Source organism: Chiloscyllium punctatum, chromosome 23 (genome assembly GCF_047496795.1).
Source record: "Chiloscyllium punctatum isolate Juve2018m chromosome 23, sChiPun1.3, whole genome shotgun sequence".
NCBI classification, from domain to species: Eukaryota; Metazoa; Chordata; class Chondrichthyes; order Orectolobiformes; family Hemiscylliidae; genus Chiloscyllium; species Chiloscyllium punctatum.
The window spans coordinates 27,336,616-27,344,506 of record NC_092761.1 but is presented as its reverse complement, the minus strand read 5'-3'; the positions used below and the strand labels follow the sequence as shown (position 1 = coordinate 27,344,506).

At 43.7% G+C, this 7,891-nt stretch overlaps 1 non-coding gene across 1 annotated transcript; it reads left to right on the top strand.

Moving 5' to 3' along the window:
* Nucleotides 1-6,594: 6,594 nt before the first annotated feature.
* trnas-gcu (transfer RNA serine (anticodon GCU)) lies at nucleotides 6,595-6,676 on the top strand. Its single transcript has one exon. It is a non-coding gene; the product is annotated as a tRNA-Ser (tRNA).
* The last annotated feature ends 1,215 nt before the right edge of the window (nucleotides 6,677-7,891 follow it).

Sequence of the window (7,891 nt, the reverse complement as noted above, 5' to 3'; positions counted from 1 at the left end):
CGCAGTGGAGAGCTTTGAAGTATTGAGTTCTGGTTAATGGGACGATCATGCTTTCACTCGGCCACGCTGCTACAGAAGAAATATGTCAGTGTCTCTCAACATTGTGATGTCACAGGCAAAAGACGCCGTTACACTGCAGGAAATTCCTTTTTCCAATGTGAGGGCTGTCCATATGTAAAGGTGGAGCTTATATATCGAATCCTTTCACATAAATAATTCCACTGCACCTCAGTACGTTGTATTGTCTCCTTTCCACTTTACCTGTCATTGTGCCTACACTGAAGTTGATTTTCTCCTTGTGCGAGTCTTTTACAATCTGGGTGATGTGATGCAGTTGTACTGACCCATTTTCTGGCAGAATTTTCCACTTCATTTCAGCCCGCCCTAACTTCGCTATCTGATACTATTCCAGTTGTTTAGGTGTTAAGTGCTCATCCCAGATCCAGCCTGCCCTCACCCAAAATAAATGGAAAAATCAGTTACAGTGTGATCACTGATATCGAAGGATATCCTCATTCCAAGGTCATTGATAATTCCAAGGATAAAGTTAGGGCTGCAGATGCTGGAGATCAGAGTTGATGCTGGAGATCAGTGTGATGCTGGAAAAGCACAGCAGATCAGGTAGCATCCGAGGAGCAGGAGAATTCAAGTTTCAGGCTTAAGCCCTTCATCAGGAATAAGGCTTGTGAGTCGGGGCTGAGAGATAAATGGAAGTGGTGTGTGGTTGAGGGGAAATAGCTGGAAAGCAATAGATGGATGAATAGAAGGGAGAATATAAGAGGTCAGAAGTGGCAGTGATGGAATGGGTCGAGAGGGCGGTGGCGAGTTGAAGGCTTATGCTTGGGGGAAATGAGGAAACTGTTCGAATTCACATTTATCCCGCGTGGTGTAAGGGTCCCAAGCCGGAATGTGTGGCATTCCTCCTCCAGGCGTTGGGTGGGTAACGGTTTATCCGTGGCGGAGGTCCAGTACCTGCGAGCCTTTGACTGGGGAGGAGGGGGAGTTGAAGTGTTCAGCCACGGGACGCTGAAGTTGGTGGGTGCGGGTGTCCCAGAGATGTTCTCTGAAATGATCTGCAAGAAGGTATCCTGTCTCCCTGATGTAGAGGAGAACACACTGGGTGCAACGGATGCAGTAGATGACATTGGTATTTGTACAGGTGAATTTCCAACGGATGTGGAACGGTCCCTTCGGGAGTTGGTTGGAGATGAGAGTTGTGTGGGTGCTAGTTTCACCCTCACTTTGGTGGCAGTCAAAGGTGCCAGGAGAAGGTTATGTGCTGGTGGGGGGAAGTGTCTTCCTCAAGAGGGGGTCGTGGAGGGAGTGGTCTTTCTGGAGTGCTGGCAGAGCTGGGTAGCGAAATATATCTCCGGTGGTGGCGTCTGTTTGGAGGTGGCATCAGTGGCAGAATATGATGCGTTTTATGCGGAGGTTGGTGGGGTGGAAGGTGAGCACCAGGAAGTTCTTTTCTTGTTGCGTTGACAGGCATGGGGCTCAAGGGTGGTGGTGCGTGAAGTGGAGGTGATGCACTGGAGGGCATTGTCAACTAACGTGGAAAGGCAATTTGTGACCGTGGAGGAAGGAGACCAACTGGGTCTTTCTGAGGTGCAATTGGTCATCCGGGGGAACAGATGTGGTGTAAGCGGAGGAATTGGGAATAAGGAATGTCGTTTTTACACGAGATAGAGTTGGAGGAGATGTAATCTAGATACCTTTGGGAGTCGGTGGGCTTGCAGTATATGTCTTTAATTAGTCAGTCGCCAGAGACGGTGATGGAGAGGTCGAGGAAGGCGAAGGAAGTTGCCAAGATGATCCGGATAAATTTGAGGTTGGTGTGGAAGGTTTTGGTAAAGTTGGTGAGCTATTGAACCTCTTCGTTGGAGCACCAAGTTGCGCCAATACATTCATCAATGTAACGTAGGAATAGGTGTAGGATGGTGCCTGTGTAACTGTGAAAGATGGACAGTTCCGCTTATCTGACAAACACGCAGACATAGCTAGGTCCTATGTGGGTGCCCATGACTACCAGTGTCGATGGAGGAAGTGGGAGATTTGGAAAGTGAAGTTGTTGATTGTGAGGACCAGTTCAGTCAAGTGGGTGAGGATGTTGGTGGAAGGGTACCTGTTGGGATGGTGTGAGATTAAGAAATGGAAGGCTTGCAGACTTCTGTCATTGCAGATGGATTTGTACAGGGACTGGATGACCATGGTGAATATCGCGTGTTGAGGGCCAGGGAAATGAAATTCCTGAAGGAGGTGAAGTGCATAGGGGTGTCACGAATGTAAGTGGGCATTTCCTGAACTGGGGAGAGAGGATTGTGTCGAGGTAGAAAGAGATGATTCGGATGGTACAGGTGCAGGATAAGACAATAGGTCGACTGGGGCAGTCAGGTTTTTGAATCTTAGGAAGGAGGTAGAATTGTGGAGTGCGCAGTTCCCGGACAATGAGGTTGAAGGTTGTGGCTGGGAGGTGCCCAAAGGTGATAAGATTGTGGATGGTCTGGGAGATGATGGTTTGGTGAGGGGAGGAGAGTTTGTGATCGTGGTCTGTAGGAGAAGGTGCCTGCGAGTTGGCACCTGGCTTCAGCTTTGTTCCTCTGCCCGACTCACAAGTCTAATTCCTGATGAATGGCTTATACCTAAATCGTCCATTCTCCTGCTCCTCGGATGTTGCCTGACCTGCTGTCCTTTTCCAGTACAATACTCTCCACTCATTCATTATTACTGTCTCATTTCACACTACCAGGTCCACGCTCTCTGTTTGATTCTAATGAGCACTGTTCTCATGGACTGCGACAAAATCTGCCAATCTGAAACAAAAACAGAAATTGCTGTAAAATCACAGGTGGGCTGGCAGCATCTGTGCAGATGAATCACAGTTAACGTTTCACATCCATTGGGTCCATCTCTCCACAGATGCTGCCAGACATCCTGAAATATTCCAGCAACGTCTGTTTTTGTTTGATTTTCAACATCAGCCATTTTTTCGTTTTTGTTTTCTTGTTTTCTGCCAAATATGATTTGGCTAAAGATTATATTAAATGTTTTAAATATGACTACGATGGAATGGCCAGATCCACCAGCCGGCTCCTTTTATTTGGTTCACGTGACCAATGCCTTTCCACTTGGTCACCGCGCCCGACAGCTGCACTGCATTTAAATTGACAAAATTGTGGCATTCTCTCGGATTGGTAATCAGGAGCGAGATTGATTGAAATTATTGAAAACTTAAGATAAACAGATTAAATACGGGATATAAAACGGGAAAATGAAAGGCAAAGAGAGAACGGCGAATGATAATTTTTGACAAAACTGAAATATAATTGCTCAAGAATCAGAAAGTGCTTTCATTCACAAACATACCATAATATGGAATGTAATTTTTGGGACAACCAATGCAAGTAGATCTTAGCAAAATCTTAGTTTTAAAGTCTTGCTGCAACTGTTTCGGTTATAATGAACGCACACATGGGATTCAGTGCTGTAATGATCTCCTAAAATGGAAAAGGAAATCCTTGCCTTCCAGGATACATGGGGAATGTTCACTGATTCATCCCAATAATGGCAGGACTGTCGTCTGGATGCGTATGAGTAAAATCTTTTAATGTTCCATGGAGCTTCGAATGAGTGGTGAAGGGAATGTATCCATTCACAAATTAATCATTCAGTAGAATTCAGTATATGGACCGAAGAAATGATGAACAAATTGAATAAGAACATGGACATACGATACCCAATAGGTACGACTATTACTATATGAAAACTGTTGATTTCAGATCCACGGTGGCCTTTGGTGATGGCATTTACTGTCCAGAACCAGTCTGCACTGGAATGACGGGAGACACACTATGAAGTATTTGAACTTCAGTCACCTTTAGAAATAGCTGAGACTGACTCCGGACACGGGGATATGGAGATGTTGGCCTTACAAACCTTTCAGACATTCCGTGGAAGAATAAAGGAAGTGATAGATAATTTTCGTCTCCATGGAGACGATGTTCATGAACTGGATAGATAGTAATTAACCTTATTGGAGTTTATAAATAGAGACGTCGTATTGAAAAAGCAAAGAGTTCATAGTGTAACTGTAAAATCTTTAGGTCACACTCAGTGGAAGCATTGTGTGTAATCCTTATCCTCATTCTCCACCAAAAGCATGTAAAGAAGTGAGAAAGGGCACAGACGCTGTTTCCTGGATAGCAAGATATTAGAAAGCCAAGTGACGTTGTTTACTAAGACATAAGAATATCAGAAAAGACACAACCGGTTTCATCGGGATGATAGAAAGAATGACGGAGTTTATACACGAGATTTGGAAATGCTGGAGCAAAAACACGCAAGTTTGATGTCAACAAATGAGATTTTCACATAACACGAGGTTTGAATGAGTAAATCGGGGAAAGTCCCTCTTTCGAGTGAAGCAATAACTGTCGTTTGAGCTTGAAAACCATTAGGGAATGATTAAGAAAAGTTTGGATGAGAGTTTCTTCCACTCAATAGAGTTATTTAAATCGTGAACGACTTTACAGAAGTAAAACGTAGAAGCTGACTTCAGAGTGGTTTAAAAGGTACACGAACAAACGAACAAGGAGAGAATTTACCATTGAGTGAAAGTCAGTATGGTTGCGTAACAATTTCGAATTTGTTGACTTGAGACACAAAGATATTTCATGAACACGTACAACTGAATAAGACTGAGTATAACAAGTTCATGGATTGGTAAGGTGTGGCGTATTATTCAAGGTGAAACTCGGTAAATGGAGCTGATGTCCTAAAATAACTGCATACAGAAGTTATATCCTAATGACTAGGAATTGAATCGTCACTTGGAGATGCAACACCTACTTTAAAGATTTGACCACATTCACATGATGTTATGTACATTTCGTACATTCTTAACTCCACCCAAGAAATCCACCAAGGAGAATGGGTCCTTTTGTATTGTTATCCCTCTGTACTTCTCTGCAGCACGCCAGTTAAGATAAAATATGCTCACACCAAAATTCAGTTCAATACAATATTCAAACGGTCCTATGTGATTTCTTTTTTTATTATTGCAACAACCTTTGTGAGTTTGTAACAAACTGTGTAACATGAAATCAGTTCAACATCTATTTTCCCAGAATTTAAAGCAGTGCACATGGGAAACGTTATCCATCTGGTGAAAAATCACCTTCGGCTCTCTCTCCACATATGTCTCTTCACGTTTTAGATACTTGCAGTATCTTTGTTGATCAAGGAATCATTATCCAGAAGAGGTAGTTTCTCAATCCACAAACACGGGTATTTTCTCATAAACTTGGCTTTGCTCAATATCACCTTCTGTCCGTACCCCTCAACACGAGGACAAATTAAAGCTGCTCCATGTGAGGCTCAAAATTAAAACTTCGGCACAGCACAGCTCACTATACTGGAACAGAGATACCGTGCACTGGTCACCTTCAGCACAGGAGCAACACATTAATGCTTACCTCCACATTCCTGGTTTTACTTTAACGTTTGGGAAACCGAGTTTCTCTGATTCCATGGCTAGTAAACGGGGATTATATGATCATCTTCACCAGTGGTTCTGTCCCCGAGTGAGGAAAGTGGTGAGTTACTCATTGTAAAGATGGGTAGATTGATGAAATGTACAATTTCATCTTTTGCCTTCATTAACTCATGAGCTTTTTATTTTGTTTTGCATCTGTAGAAATCTTAAAATCTTCATCTTGAACAGACTCAATGACAGTTCTTCATTGTGTCTCTGGCATCAAATTTCATAGTGTAAACTCCCTCTGAATTCTTCCACCGCATTCCGCTGTTTGGGAAGTGTTCCTGTTGTGGGAAATGCACTTCCCCGTGTGTCACCTGCTGCTCCCATCATGCGCTCTGGCGCTGCACTCATTTTTCTTCTGACACTTGCTCACTGTGTTCCTGTGATCATACAGTGACTTGGTGTCACACGGCCCAGGAAAATGATACACATCAAGGTTTTTGCATTGTTGAGTTCAATTGTCAGTTTAGCCATATTTTGGATTTTGAAATTGTCTGTTCTGTACACAAGTGCGTGTCAAAAACATCTGAGCGGAAGTTAGGTCTTCGGACTAATGACATTGAGCACTATGCACTCTCCTCCAGTCTGGAAAACAATTCCTGACAGGCAGTTGAATAGACAATAGACAGCAGGTGCAGGAGTAGGCCATTCTGCCCTTCGAGCCAGCACCACCATTCATTATGATCATGGCTGAACATCCTCAATCTGTATCCTGTTCCTGCCTTATCCTCATAACCCTTGATTCCACTGTCGTTAAGAGCTCTATCCAACTCTTTATTGAAAGAACACCTCCTGCTGTCTCGGGTTCTTCATTCCGTTGACTTCAAATTTCACAGAATTCAACTGACCTTGTTACATAGTCATTTCCTCATTTTTGTTCAGAACAATGTGTGCACAGTGTGACAGTGGGAGTGCACTTGCCCCACAACCCAGGGGTCAGACCATCGTCTTGGACTGTGTTGTTTCTCATTTCACCAACACCAGGGAGAAACATCTGCTGCTCTGCATAATTTACGAAATTCAATTATTCATAAGGTCATAGCTTTTCGAGCGTCTGTGACGAGGTGGCCGAGAGGTTAAGGCGGTGGGCTGCTAATCCATTGTGCTCTGCACGCGTGGGTTCGAATCCCACTCTCGTCGCTGTCGTTAACGGCTTTCAATGGTGCTGTTTTCAACTGTTGCATTAAAACTGGAGCTCCAACTGTCAGTTTATATGCTTTGTCGCTATTACAAAATCGCAAGGAATAGTTTGTGCCGTTTGACGAAACTGCAATGAAATGGAGGTTGCTTTGGGATAATGAAACGAAACGCGATTTTCTTTTTCATTACAAGCTGCTGTGAACGTTTTTTCGTATGAAAGACATCCAGGAAAATCAAATACCGAGAGCTGCAAAGTGCATGTTTATGCAAAGGGATCTTAATGAATGTTTTCTCAGATGAAATCTGGAGGGAGTTGAGTAGAAGTAATTCATCCTGGTGAGAAGAGCACAGCGAGACAGCACAAAATAATGGAGATATTTCAAAGGGGCAGGGTGTGGGTTTAGGGGCACAGAGAACTGTGTGTAAATGCACAGTGGAGAATTGCCGCTGTGGGTGCCGTGCATGCGCACGGAGAGACTTACACATTGGTCTCGCCCTCGCCCCTTGCTCTTGCCATTGATGAATGCTGGAAATAAGGCACAGATAAACACAAGATGTGGGAAGCAAGCTCCTTCTCGTTATGCACACACTGGATGCTTCACATTGAACTATGAACAACTGGAGAAATCAGCATGTTACCTATAGGGAGTGAAACTAAAGTGTGGATCAATAACCGTAAGATTCATGCAACATAAACATGAAAAATGATTTAAAATATAGGGTGTAGGGTTGCTCACTAAGCTGTAACTTTGATATCCAGACGTTTCATTACTTGGCTAGGTAACATCATCATCAGTGGCGACCTCCAATTGAAGCAAAGCTGTTGTCTCCTGCTTTCTATTTATATTTTTCTCCTCGATGGGGTTCCTGGGGTTTGTGGTGATGTCATTTCCTGTTCGTTTTCTGAGGGGTTGATAGATGGCATCTAGATCTAAGTGTTTGTTTATGGCATTGTGGTTGACGTGCCAGGCCTCTAGGAATTCTCTGGCATGTCTTTGCTTAGCCTGTTCCAGGATAGATGTGTTGTCCCAGTCGAAATAGTGGTATTTTTAATCCGTATGTAGGGCTACGAAGGAGAGAAGGTTGTGGCTTTTTGTGGCTAGCTGGTGTTCGTATATCCTGGTGGCTAACTTTCTTCCTGTTTGTCTTACATAGTGTTGGTGGCAGTCATTGCATGGAACTTTGTAGATGACGTTGGTTTTGTCCTTGGGTTGT